Here is a 14997-nt window from a genome sequence, read left to right on the forward strand (position 1 = left end):
GCGAAGAGAGAGAGTCTGCCCCCCACCAGATCCGGTCCCGGATCGGGGGCCAACATCTCATGCTGTCTTGGTAGCAGTGGCAGGTTTCTTGGCCTGCTTACCTTTGTTCCAGCCTTGCATTGGCCTCCAGGCTGGCTTGGCTTGAGAAGTATTACCCTCTTGCTTAGAGGACGTAGCACTTGGGGCTGGTCCGTTTCTGCGAAAGGGACGAAAATTAGGTTTATTTTTGGCCTTGAAAGACCTATCCTGAGGAAGGGCGTGGCCCTTGCCCCCAGTGATATCAGAAATAATCTCTTTCAAGTCAGGGCCAAACAGCGTTTTCCCCTTGAAAGGAATGTTAAGCAATTTGTTCTTGGAAGACGCATCCGCTGACCAAGATTTTAGCCAAAGCGCTCTGCGCGCCACAATAGCAAACCCAGAATTTTTCGCCGCTAATCTAGCCAATTGCAAAGTGGCGTCTAGGGTGAAAGAGTTAGCCACTTTGAGAGCATGAATTCTGTCCAAAATCTCCTCATAAGAAGAATCTTTATTGAGCGCCTTTTCTAGTTCATCGAACCAGAAACACGCTGCTGTAGTGACAGGAACAATGCATGAAATTGGTTGTAGAAGGTAACCTTGCTGAACAAACATCTTTTTAAGCAAACCCTCTAATTTTTTATCCATAGGATCTTTGAAAGCACAACTATCTTCTATGGGTATAGTGGTGCGTTTGTTTAGAGTAGAAACCGCCCCCTCGACCTTGGGGACTGTCTGCCATAAGTCCTTTCTGGGGTCGACCATAGGAAACAATTTCTTAAATATAGGGGGAGGGACGAAAGGTATGCCGGGCCTTTCCCATTCTTTATTTACAATGTCCGCCACCCGCTTGGGTATAGGAAAAGCTTCGGGGGGCCCCGGGACCTCTAGGAACTTGTCCATTTTACATAATTTCTCTGGAATGACCAAATTCTCACAATCATCCAGAGTAGATAACACCTCCTTAAGCAGGGCGCGGAGATGTTCCAATTTAAATTTAAATGTAATCACATCAGGTTCAGCTTGTTGAGAAATTTTCCCTGAATCTGAAATTTCTCCCTCAGACAAAACCTCCCTGGCCCCCTCAGACTGGTGTAGGGGCACTTCAGAACCAATATCATCAGCGTCCTCATGCTCTTCAGTATTTTCTAAAACAGAGCAGTCGCGCTTTCGCTGATAAGTGGGCATTTTGGCTAAAATGTTTTTGATAGAATTATCCATTACAGCCGTTAATTGTTGCATAGTAAGGAGTATTGGCGCACTAGATGTACTAGGGGCCTCCTGTGTGGGCAAGACTGGTGTAGACGAAGGAGGGGATGATGCAGTACCATGCTTACTCCCCTCACTTGAGGAATCATCTTGGGCATCATTTTCTCTAAATTTTGTGTCACATAAATCACATCTATTTAAATGAGGAGGAACCTTGGCTTCCCCACATACAGAACACAGTCTATCTGGTAGTTCAGACATGTTAAACAGGCATAAACTTGATAACAAAGTACAAAAAACGTTTTAAAATAAAACCGTTACTGTCACTTTAAATTTTAAACTGAACACACTTTATTACTGCAAATGTGAAAAAGTATGAAGGAATTGTTCAAAATTCACCAAAATTTCACCACAGTGTCTTAAAGCCTTAAAAGTATTGCACACCAAATTTGAAAGCTTTAACCCTTAAAATAACGGAACCGGAGCCGTTTTTATATTTAACCCCTTTACAGTCCCTGGTATCTGCTTTGCTGAGACCCAACCAAGCCCAAAGGGGAATACGATACCAAATGACGCCTTCAGAAAGTCTTTTCTATGTATCAGAGCTCCTCACACATGCATCTGCATGTCATGCTTCCCAAAAACAAGTGCGCAATAGAGGCGCGAAAATGAGGCTCTGCCTATGATTAGGGAAAGCCCCTAGAGAATAAGGTGTCCAATACAGTGCCTGCCGGTTATTTTACATAATTCCCAAGAATAAAATAATTCCTCAAAGCTATGAAGTATAAAATATGCTTATATATCAATCGTTTTAGCCCAGAAAATGTCTACAGTCTTAAAAGCCCTTGTGAAGCCCTTTTTTTCTTTATGTAATAAAAATGGCTTACCGGATCCCATAGGGAAAATGACAGCTTCCAGCATTACATCGTCTTGTTAGAAATGTGTCATACCTCAAGCAGCAAAAGTCTGCTCACTGTTTCCCCCAACTGAAGTTAATTCCTCTCAACAGTCCTGTGTGGAAACAGCCATCGATTTTAGTAACGGTTGCTAAAATCATTTTCCTCTTATAAACAGAAATCTTCATCTCTTTTCTGTTTCAGAGTAAATAGTACATACCAGCACTATTTTAAAATAACAAACTCTTGATTGAATAATAAAAACTACAGTTAAACACCAAAAAACTCTAAGCCATCTCCGTGGAGATGTTGCCTGTACAACGGCAAAGAGAATGACTGGGGAAGGCGGAGCCTAGGAGGGATCATGTGACCAGGTTTGCTGGGCTCTTTGCCATTTCCTGTTGGGGAAGAGAATATCCCACAAGTAAGGATGACGCCGTGGACCGGACACACCTATGTTGGAGAAATTGAGGTGCACAGGAGCACTTTAAATCTGGGGCTTTTGTAACTGGGATTCAGAAAGAATTATTTACAATATCATCCTTTTTGATGCTTCTATTTAGAGAGTTTCTCCTCTTTAGGATAACTGTAAAAAGGTTTGCACACGGTGTATATAAAGTTTGTGTGTAAATATTTGGTGTTTTGTGGTACCGGATTTCAAGAAGAACCTTTTTTCCACTTTCTAAACATGTGAAAGGTTTCTTCCCTTGTAAATCCTTTCATGTTTTTTCAGACTACGCATTTGTGCAAAACTTTTTCCACACTCTGTACATGTGAACGGCTTTTCTCCCGTGTGAATCCTTTCATGAGTTTTCAGCTCACTCTTTTGTGTAAAACTTTTTCCACACTCTGTACATGTGAACGGCTTTTCTCCTGTGTGAATCCTTTCATGAGTTTTCAGATGACTCTTTTCTGTAAAACTTTTTACACACTCTGTACATGTGAAAGGCTTTTCTCCTGTGTGAATCCTTTCATGAGTTTTCAGATGACTCGTCTTTGTAAAACTTTTTCCACACTCTGTACATGTGAACGGCTTTTCTCCCGTATGAATCCTTTCATGAGTTTTCAGACAACTCTTTTCTGTAAAACTTTTTCCACACTCTGTACATGTGAAAGGCTTTTCTCCTGTGTGAATCCTTTCATGAGTTTTCAGATGATTTTTACGTATAAAACTTTTTCCACACTCTGTACATGTGAAAGGCTTTTCTCCTGTGTGAATCCTTTCATGTATTTCCAGATGACTCTTTTGTGTAAAACTTTTTCCACACTCTGTACATGTGAACGGCTTTTCTCCTGTGTGAATCCTATCATGTTTTTTCAGACTACTATTTTCTGTAAAACTTTTTCCACACTCCGTACATGTGAACGGCTTTTCTCCTGTGTGACTCCTTTCATGAGTTTTCAGATGATTTTTACGTATAAAACTTTTTCCACACTCTGTACATGTGAAAGGCTTTTCTCCGGTGTGACTCCTTTCATGTATTTCCAGATGACTCTTTTGTATAAAACTTTTTCCACACTCTGCACATGTGAACGGCTTTTCTCCTGTGTGAATCCTATCATGTTTTTTCAGACTACTATTTTCTGTAAAACTTTTTCCACACTCTGTACATGTGAACGGCTTTTCTCCTGTGTGAATCCTTTCATGAGTTTTCAGGCAATCCATTCGTGTAAAACATTTTCCACACTCTGTACATGTGAAAGGCTTTTCTCCTGTGTGAATCCTTTCATGTGTTTCCAGATGACTCATTTGTGCAAAACATTTTCCACACTCTGCACATGTGAAAGGCTTTTCTCCTGTGTGAATGCTCTCATGTATTTCCAGATGACTTTTTTGTGTAAAACTTTTTCCACACTCTGTACATGTGAAAGGCTTTTCTCCTGTGTGAATCCTTTCATGTATTTCCAGATGACTCTTTTGTATAAAACTTTTTCCACACTCTGTACATGTGAACGGCTTTTCTCCTGTGTGAATCCTATCATGTTTTTTCAGACTACTATTTTCTGTAAAACTTTTTCCACACTCTGTACATGTGAACAGCTTTTCTCCTGTGTGAATCCTTTCATGAGTTTTCAGACAATCCATTCGTGTAAAACATTTTCCACACTCTGTACATGTGAAAGGCTTTTCTCCTGTGTGAATATTTTTATGAGTTTTCAGATGATCCATTTGTGTAAAACATTTGCCGCACTCAGTACATGTGTGTGGTTTCTCACCTGTGTGAATTTTGTAGTGTTCTAGTAAATGTGACTCACATCTAAAGCTTTTCTCATAATCTGTACATTGGAAAGGTTGCTCCTTTGTATGAATTACTTGGCTTGACTGTAGACTTTTCCTTTCTTTAATAGGTTTTGAAAACTCAGTAAATAGGTGTGGTTTATCCTCAGGGACAATAATTTCACTAGATAACTCATAAATGTTGTTCCTGAAAATTCACCATCTCCTTTAAATATCTGCTGTGATATCCCCAATGTTTGTGAATAGTCATTGGTGTCTAAGACTAATGGAGTTTGCGGTATGATTCTGTTGCTTCCTGTAGTGAAGGATAGATATGAACTATTGACGTGTTTGTCTACATAAAAAGAAATAGAATAAAGAAAAATAAGACTTTATTCATTTATAATATAATCCATCTCAATAAAAAAAACATTTTTTAGACTCAAAAATGTCTTCCGTTCTGTATTTTTAAATTTATCTACCTGTAAATCACAAATTAAAAAAGGATGACATAGAAAGTAAACATTACTACACTATAGTAAACTAAATGAATGATTACTGATGAAAACAAGTTATAGGGCCGCATTAAACAAGGTGCGTATGGATAATGTTCTCAGCCAGGGAAGAAGTACATCTGTATTCTGGGCAAGAGAGATAGCATCCACCATCCTCATTTAACATTGCACAAGCAAATGCACTAACAGTGCTGCCTGTCTTACGCTCAACCATCTGGGTGAGAACATGATGTCTTATTCATCACAGACTAATAATCAGTGTGAGATGTTTTAGAGGGTAAGAAGCAATGACCTTATGATGATCTTTAGCTTTCGGCTGTGGTTCTTCTATTTATATAAACAGCCAAAAACTTTATTAGTTTAATAATACTCACTGTAAAATGTATCACACAAATCAGTGGTGGTTCTGGGGTGGGGAACACTGGGGGAGTTGTGGGTGTTCCATGAGCGAGGTCAGGGCAGGGGAAGGTGCAGTTGCAGGTGTTCTGAGTAATGAACCAGGTCTTGGGATGAGCTTAGGCAGCTGTTGGACATGGTCTGTCTAAAAGGACAGAGGGGGAGTAGTATTTTTTACCCTACTCCTCAGCAAAATGGGGGTTGTTCCTTCTTTATAAAAATGGGGGTTGTTCCTTCTTTATAACGTCACTGACACAAATGTAATTAAAAGATGCAGATATAAATATAATAGTTTATATTTGTTTAATGAGTGACCTATTCTATTTTCCCAGTAATTAAAGTCAGCATAATATCTATTTTACTCACCTAACACATGAGTTCATGCTGATAACAGGCTCCAATGTCTGTGCTCAGGTAGAAGGTTCCCTTATTCACTCCAGTTACATCAATACTTGATATCTCTCAGTGCTCTGGCGGTGTCTGTAAAAAGTATTTTAAATGGTTTAGACAAATAATAAAAAATAAGGGTTCTGATTAAAGGGACATGAAATCCAAAGTTTTTCTTTCATGATTCAGATAGAGAATACATTTGTAAACAACTTTCTAATTTAATTATCTAATTTGTTTCATTCTCTTGGTATCATTTGTTGAAGTAGCAGCAATGCACTGATGGTTTCTAACTGAACTTATGGGTAAGCCAATCACAATCGGTATATATATATATATATATATATATATATATATATATATATATATATATATATATATATATATATATATATATATATATATATATATATATATATATATATATATATATAAAACAACATTTTAAATTAGGGGTTGATAAAAGGCGAGTTTAAAATCCTCCACTACGCACAAAAACAAAATTTATGCTTACCTGATAAATTTCTTTCTCTTGTGCTGTATCCAGTCCACGGGTTCATCCATTACTTGTGGGATATTCTCCTTCCCAACAGGAAGTTGCAAAGAGGACACCCACAGCAGAGCGGTCTATATAGCTCCCTCCAGTCATTCGACCGAAGACAAGAAGAAAAAGGAGAAACTATAGGGTGCAGTGGTGACTGTAGTTTTAAAAATAAAAAACCTGACTTAAAGTGACAGGGCGGGCCGTGGACTGGATACACCACAAGAGAAATAAATTTATCAGGTAAGCATAAATTTTGTTTTCTCTTGTAAGGCGTATCCTGATAAATTTCTTTCTCTTGTGCTGTATCCAGTCCACGGGTTCATCCATTACTTGTGGGATATTCTCCTTCCCAACAGGAAGTTGCAAAGAGGACACCCACAGCAGAGCGGTCTATATAGCTCCCTCCAGTCATTCGACCGAAGACAAGAAGAAAAAGGAGAAACTATAGGGTGCAGTGGTGACTGTAGTTTTAAAAATAAAAAACCTGACTTAAAGTGACAGGGCGGGCCGTGGACTGGATACACCACAAGAGAAATAAATTTATCAGGTAAGCATAAATTTTGTTTTCTCTTGTAAGGCGTATCCAGTCCACGGGTTCATCCATTACTTGTGGGATACCAATACCAAAGCTTTAGGACACGGATGAAGGGAGGGACAAGGCAGGAACTTTAAACGGAAGGCACCACTGCCTGTAAGACCTTTCTCCCCAAAATAGCCTCCGAAGAAGCAAAAGTATCAAATTTGTAAAATTTAGAAAAAGTATGAAGCGAAGACCAAGTCGCCGCCTTACAAATCTGTTCAACAGAGGCCTCATTTTTAAAAGCCCATGTGGAAGCTATCGCTCTAGTAGAATGAGCTGTAATTCTTTCAGGAGGCTGCTGGCCAGCAGTCTCATAAGCTAAATGGATTATGCTTCTCAGCCAAAAAGAAAGAAGTTGCCAAAGCCTTTTGGCCTCTCCTCTTTCCAGAGTAGACAACAAACAATGCAGATGTTTGACAAAAATCCTTAGTAGCTTGTAAGTAGAACTTTAAAGCATGAACCACGTCAAGATTGTGTAACAGACGTTCCTTCTTTGAAGAAGGATTAGGACACAGAGACGGAACAACAATTTCCTGATTGATATTCTTATTAGAAACCACCTTAGGAAGAAAAACAGGTTTGGTACACAAAACTACCTTATCTGCATGGAAGACCAGATAAGGGGAATCATACTGCAAGGCAGATAATTCTGAAACTCTTCGAGCCGAAGAGATAGCTACTAAGAACAGAACTTTCCAAGATAAAAGCTTGATATCTATGGAATGCAAAGGTTCAAACGGAACCCCTTGTAGAACTTTAAGAACTAAATTTAAACTCCATGGCGGAGCAACAGGTTTAAACACAGGCTTGATTCTAACTAAAGCCTGACAAAATGCCTGAACGTCTGGAACATCTGCCAGACGCTTGTGCAAAAGAATAGACAGAGCAGAAATCTGTCCCTTTAAGGAACTAGCTGATAATCCCTTTTCCAATCCCTCTTGGAGAAAAGATAATATCCTAGGAATCCTGACCTTACTCCATGAGTAACCCCTGGATTCACACCAATGAAGATATTTACACCATATCTTATGATAGATTTTCCTGGTGACAGGCTTACGAGCCTGAATCAAGGTATCAATGACCGACTCGGAGAAACCACGTTTTGCTAAAATCAAGCGTTCAATCTCCAAGCAGTCAGATGCAGAGAAATTATATTTGGATGTTTGAATGGACCTTGGAGTAGAAGGTCCTGCCTCAGCGGCAGAGACCATGGTGGAAAGGATGACATGTCCACCAGATCCGCATACCAAGTCCTGCGTGGCCACGCAGGTGCCATCAAAATCACTGAAGCTCTCTCCTGCTTGATCTTGGCAATCAGACGAGGGAGGAGAGGAAATGGTGGAAACACATAAGCCAGGCTGAAGGACCAGGGCACTGCTAGAGCATCTATCAGTGCTGCCTGGGGATCCCTTGACCTGGACCCGTAACAAGGAAGCTTGGCGTTCTGATGAGACGCCATCAGATCCAGTTTTGGTTTGCCCCATAGTTGAATAAGCTGGGCAAATACCTCCGGATGGAGCTCCCACTCCCCCGAATGAAAAGTCTGCCGACTTAGAAAATCCGCCTCCCAGTTCTCTACTCCTGGGGTATGGATAGCTGAGAGATGGCAAGAGTGAACCTCTGCCCATAGAATTATCTTGGAAACCTCCATCATTGCCAGGGAACTCCTTGTTCCCCCCTGATGGTTTATATAGGCTACAGTCGTGATATTGTCAGACTGAAATCTGATTAACCTGGCCGCAGCTAGTTGAGGCCAAGCCTGAATAGCATTGAATATCGCTCTTAGTTCCAGAATGTTTATCGGAAGGAGGGCTTCCTCCTGAGTCCACGAACCCTGAGCCTTCAGGGAGTTCCAGGCTGCGCCCCAGCCCAGAAGGCTGACATCTGTCATCACTATAGTCCACTCTGGCCTGCAGAAACTCATTCCCCTGGACAGATGGACCCGAGATAACCACCAGAAGAGAGAATCCCTGGTCTCTTGATCCAGATCTATCAAAAGGAGACAGATCTGTGTAGTCCCCATTCCACTGATGGAGCATGCAAAGTTGCAATGGTCTGAGATGTAGGCGGGCAAACGGAATTATGTCCATTGCCGCTACCATAAGACCGATTACTTCCATACACTGAGCCACTGACGGCCGAGAAATGGAATGAAGAGCACTGCAGGAGGTCAGAAGCTTTGATATCCTGACCTCCGTCAGAAATTTTTTCATTTCTACTGAATCTATCAGAGTCCCTAGGAAGGAAACTCTTGTGAGAGGGGAAAGCGAACTCTTTTTCTAAGTTCACCTTCCACCCGTGAGACCTCAGAAAGGCCAGAACAATGTCCGTATGGGACTTGGTGACTTGAAGAGTCGACGCCTGGATTAAGATGTCGTCTAAATAAGGCGCCCCTGCTATGCCTCGTGGCCTTAGAACCACCAGAAGGGACCCTAGAACCTTCGTAAAGATTCTCGGCGCCGTGGCTAACCCGAAGGGAAGAGCCACAAACTGGTAATGCAGAAATATATTGAAGTGATTTCTAAAAGAAAAAACTAAGGGGACGCGCTATTGTGAAAGTAGCAGTGATTAAAAAATAAATATCCCTTTGGTATCTAGTTCGAATTATTATCTGTTAAAATGTAGCTCATAGACAAAAGTGTATATGTTGTGCAAAATGAGTATAAATTTGTTATAAAATCACAAGTGTGAAAACTTATTTCCAATCTGTGGCAATTTGGACAACTGTGATACAATAAGAACAAATAAAATATTGCATAAAAAACATAAACAAAAAACAAGAGGTGTAAAAATTTAAAAATATGTATATGTATTTATCTCCTAGTGTCCGAAATGATAAAAAGTCCAATTCCTAAAGAATTGTGGTTAAGTGTTCAAACAGAAAGAAAGTCCACTTCAAAATAAAGGATATAGTGACAACAAAAATAAATATCACAAGTATTGTCACGTAGTATCACAATAGCCAGCATACAACAGAATTTTTCTTACAAAACGAAGGTCTCCCTGATTTTTTAACAGTATATATACTTTTTTTATAGTCTTATTTTTTTTTTCACACCAACTATTCTATCACATTTAATTAGTACTACAATAGTCAGCACACAGCGTAACTATTTTTACCAAAATAAGGGTCCTTAATTTTCAATATTATTTTTACAGACATTTAAATTTATATTTTCTGGCCTTTATATACAGATAGCTTTTTCATCAATCATCGCCCAATATACACAAGGTCATTGTTCTAGCCCACTTGGAACTTAATAATATTTATTCAATAATCATTTTCACACTTGCATCTCCGTAACAAAGACATGAGGCCTCTTTATAACAATTTCTTGACAATCGGTAAACTAATCACTTTTATGTTTTTATAGAATTTAACTATTCCAATATGGTTTGGTATAATTTTACCAATACCACCTTCATTTGTTGTCACATCCGAATAGCTCTTTTAGATCAGCAAAAGCCTAGCATACACAAGGCTAAGGGTTCTAGCCCAACCTAGAAATGTATTTTAGCGTTCATTATTTTCAATACAGATAAAGCGTTAATCTCTATTCGGGATCCAATTTTAGATGTAATATACTTTAGAGGGAATAGTCATTAAATGATCAAATTTTTAGAATACATATATGGGCCATGCACTTTCAAAAACGTTATCACAGGTGTCACCCGTTAATGTAAATATATGCGGTTTTTGGTTATATGTATATGTTTCTCTTTGGAATTACATGACATGCACATGTTCTCTGAATGCTGCTTAACACAACATCGATATTTGTTCAATTTTTAATGTATTGTTTTTAATAAATTCTTAATTGTTAATTGTATGGAGATGACCTCCACATTAGATTCCGGGTCATTGTCAGGTATAAATAGTAACCTGTTAAACACCTTTGTATATGCCTGAGGAAACGGTCCTTTACGGACTGAGAAACGCGTAGCAAATAAATACTTTGTTTTTATACAGACCCGGTTCCTTGCTATTTTATTTACTACCGCTTGCAGTGTTTTTACCCAGTTGGATTCTAAACAGCATTTTCCTTATACTGACATCAGTTCATTTGGGATTAAGTCCGATCGTGTGAGCAGCACTTTTGGGAAAACCAACACAGCCGTTTGAACTTCTCCATTGGCGATCCGGCCTAATACACTATTCACAGCTGATCTCATCTACACCTCTCTCTACTTATCCACAGGTCTCCCGGGTGAGACCTCCAGCGTACTGACTGCTGGTCCTGAATGTCAGCCTGCCTGCACGCACCTAGTTGATTCAAGGTGCCACTCTTTTTGTGAGTAGATTCTATGCAAATTATTGTTTTACAGTTGTTGTAAACTGATTCACACTATGTTGGCGCCCCTTGTCTTTTCATCCTCACAAACTGGTAATGCCTGTCTAGGAAGGCAAACCTGAGGAACTGGTGATGATTTCTGTGAATCGGGATGTGCAGATAATCATCTTTTAAGTCCATGGTAGTCATATATTGACCCTCCTGGATCATAGGAAGAATGGTTCGGATTGTCTCCATCTTGAAGGATGGGACCCTGAGGAATTTGTTTAGGAACTTGAGATCTAAGATTGGTCTGAAAGTTCCCTCTTTTTTGGGAACTATAAACAGGTTTGAATAGAAACCCTGCCCCTGTTCCTCTCTTGGAACTGGGTGGATCACTCCCATAATGAGTAGGTCTTGAACACAATTTAAGAATGCCTCTTTCTTTATCTGGTTTGCAGATAAGTGTGAGAGGAGAAATCTCCCTCTTGGGGATGAACCTTTGAATTCCAGAAGATATCCCTGGGAAACAATCTCTACTGCCCAGGGATCCTGAACGTCTCTTGCCCAAGCCTGGGCGAAGAGAGAAAGTCTGCCCCCGACTAGATCCGGTCCCGGATTGGGGGCTACCCTTTCATGCTGTCTTAGAGGCAGCAGCAGGTTTTTTGGTCTGCTTCCCCTTGTTCCAAGCCTGGTTAGGTCTCCAGACTGGTTTGGACTGGGCGAAATTTCCCTCTTGTTTTGCATTAGAGGAAGCTGAAACTGCGCCACTCTTGAAGTTTCGAAAGGAATGAAAATTATTCTGTTTGGTCCTTAATTTATTGGACCTATCCTGAGGAAGGGCATGACCTTTTCCTCCGCTAATATCAGAAATGATCTCCTTCAGGCCAGGTCCGAATAGGGTCTGTCCTTTGAAGGGGATGTTAAGAATCTTAGATTTTGAAGTAACATCTGCTGACCAGGACTTAAGCCATAGCGCCCTATGCGCCAGAATGGCAAAAACATAATTTAAGTAAAACTTACCTGATAAATTAATTTCTTTCATATTAGCAAGAGTCCATGAGCTAGTGACGAATGGGATATACATTCCTACCAGGAGGGCAAAGTTTCCCAAACCTCAAAATTCCTATAAATACACCCCTCACCACACCCACAATTCAGTTTAACAAATTACCAAGAAGTGGGGTGATAAGAAAGGTGCGAAAGCATCAAAATAAGGAATTGGAATAATTGTGCTTTATACAAAAAAATCATAACCACCACAAAAAGGGTGGGCCTCATGGACTCTTGCTAATATGAAATAAATGAATTTATCAGGTAAGTTTTACATAAATTATGTTTTCTTTCATGTAATTAGCAAGAGTCCATGAGCTAGTGACGTATGGGATAGCAGATACACAAGATGTGGAACTTCCACGCAAGAGTCACTAGAGAGGGAGGGATAAAATAAAGACAGAAAATACAAAAAGGAAACACAGCAGCACTGGTGCAAGGAAAATCCAGGGCCAAAAAAGTAAAACAAAATTTACCTTTATTAGAACGATTTACATAAGTACACAAATGAGCTTCCCTGACTAGTTTCGTGCTCACCAGAGCACTTAATCATAGGGTAAGTTGCTAGGTGTGAACCCTCCCTTTTTAAAGGGAAAGAAACACCTGTTAGTGATTAGTTAAATTTACATGCATATTAAAATTCAATGTATGTATGGGAACCTATGAGTGCACATACACATTGAAAAATCAATCAATCACAAAACAAACAAAATCTGTTACAAATCACATGCACAATGTCTAAGGAGAAAACGATGTTAAAAATAACATATTGCAAAAAGGATCGATATGTACAAACGCTGCAAAAGATAATAATGTCAGAGACCAAAAACAATAACAATATTTGTAATTGTAGGTGACAAATTACAATAAATATCCATGTATGTAAGTATCTATATATACAGATGTATTGTAAAAATATATTGTAAAAATAAATTCTAAAATTATTGAAAATGTCCCCCTAAGGGAACATGTGAGGGACACTAGAGAGTATGTCAAAGAATCAGCGGTTGCAAGACATTTCAATCTTGTACACATGACTAGTGTCTTTAATATGAAGGTACAGGTAATTGACCGCGTCATGTTCCCACCCAGGGGTGGTGATAGATGTAAACTTTTACAGAAACAAGAACTATACTGGATCTATAAGCTCAGAACTATCACACCCCTGGGTTTGAACAAGGAGTGGGATATGAGCTACTTTGTTGAGTAGTATTCTCTTTATATGCCACCCACTGTACTATATGGTACAAACATCACTGGTTACAGGTCAGCCCAATATTGGTTACATTGACATTGTTAGATTAATATTGTTAGACTGATGTTCTTTACTTGTCCTTCCTTTTTGAATCAATAAGTAAAGTGGTCCTTGTAATGCTCCATTTAATAACATTGAGAAATATATTGCTTTAAATGTTTTTTACATTATGCATATATCTTTATCTCATATATAAAATTATACATGTATATATATATTTTTTGTGTTATTTAATGGAGTGTTTTCTGTCTTCCTTTTGTTCTTTTTGGACTGCACTTTGAGTATGCATGTTTGCATATAATGTTTCATATGGTTGGACATGTAAGGCTTTTTTGTAACAATTCAATATCCATGATTTGTATGTACTTGTTCCCCTCCTTTTCTTTAGGGGGACATTTTCAATAATTTTAGAATTTATTTTTACAATATATTTTTACAATACATCTGTATATATAGATACTTACATACATGGATATTTATTGTAATTTGTCACCTACAATTACAAATATTGTTATTGTTTTTGGTCTCTGACATTATTATCTTTTGCAGCGTTTGTACATATCGATCCTTTTTGCAATATGTTATTTTTAACATCGTTTTCTCCTTAGACATTGTGCATGTGATTTGTAACAGATTTTGTTTGTTTTGTGATTGATTGATTTTTCAATGTGTATGTGCACTCATAGGTTCCCATACATACATTGAATTTTAATATGCATGTAAATTTAACTAATCACTAACAGGTGTTTCTTTCCCTTTAAAAAGGGAGGGTTCACACCTAGCAACTTACCCTATGATTAAGTGCTCTGGTGAGCACGAAACTAGTCAGGGAAGCTGCCTGAAGTACTTTTCTACCAAAAACTGCTTCAGAAGAAGAGAAAACATCAAAATGGTAGAATTTAGTAAAAGTATGCAAAGAAGACCAAGTTGCTGCTTTGCAAATCTGATCAACAGAAGCTTCATTCCTAAACGCCCAGGAAGTAGAAACTGACCTAGTAGAATGAGCCGTAATCCTTTGAGGCGGGGACTCACCCGACTCCACATAAGCATGATGAATCAAAGTCTTTAACCAAGATGCCAAAGAAATGGCAGAAGCTTTCTGACCTTTCCTGGAACCAGAAAGGATAACAAATAGACTAGAAGTCTTTCTAAAATCTTTAGTAGCTTCAACATAATATTTCAAAGCTCTTACTACATCCAAAGAATGTAAAGATCTCTCCTTTGAATTCTTAGGATTAGGGCACAATGAAGGGACAACAATTTCTCTTCTTATGTTGTTAGAATTCACAACCTTAGGTAAAAATTGAAATGAAGTCCGCAACACTGCCTTATCCTGATGAAAAATCAGAAAAGGAGATTCACAAGAAAGAGCAGATAACTCAGAAACTATTCTAGCAGAAGAGATAGCCAAAAGGAACAAAACTTTCGAAGAAAGTAATTTAATATCCAGAGAATACATAGGTTCAAATGGAGGAGCCTGTAAAGCCCTCAGAACCAAATTAAGACTCCGAGGAGAGATTGACTTAATGACAGGCTTGATACGAACCAAAGCTTGTACAAAACAATGAATATCAGGAAGATTAGCAATCTTTCTGTGAAAAAGAACAGAAAGAGCAGAGATTTGTCCTTTCAAGGAACTTGCAGATAAACCTTTATCC

The 14997-nt window shown here is 38.8% G+C and overlaps 1 long non-coding RNA gene and 1 pseudogene across 1 annotated transcript in view; both read right to left on the bottom strand.

The window, feature by feature from the left end:
- LOC128660038 (zinc finger protein 850-like) overlaps window positions 1–4412 on the bottom strand; it is a 139880-nt pseudogene extending 135468 nt beyond the window's left edge.
- Window positions 4413–4422: 10 nt separating this feature from the next.
- LOC128660040 (uncharacterized) overlaps window positions 4423–14997 on the bottom strand; it is an 88090-nt gene continuing 77515 nt past the window's right edge. The window contains exons 3-4 of the long non-coding RNA XR_008402499.1: window positions 5616–5729; window positions 4423–4693 (exon numbers count right to left, since the gene is read on the bottom strand). This is a non-coding gene — a long non-coding RNA (uncharacterized LOC128660040). The remainder of the gene's footprint in view (window positions 4694–5615; window positions 5730–14997) is intronic.

The sequence above is a fragment of the Bombina bombina genome, chromosome 5 (assembly GCF_027579735.1).
Source record: "Bombina bombina isolate aBomBom1 chromosome 5, aBomBom1.pri, whole genome shotgun sequence".
NCBI classification, from domain to species: Eukaryota; Metazoa; Chordata; class Amphibia; order Anura; family Bombinatoridae; genus Bombina; species Bombina bombina.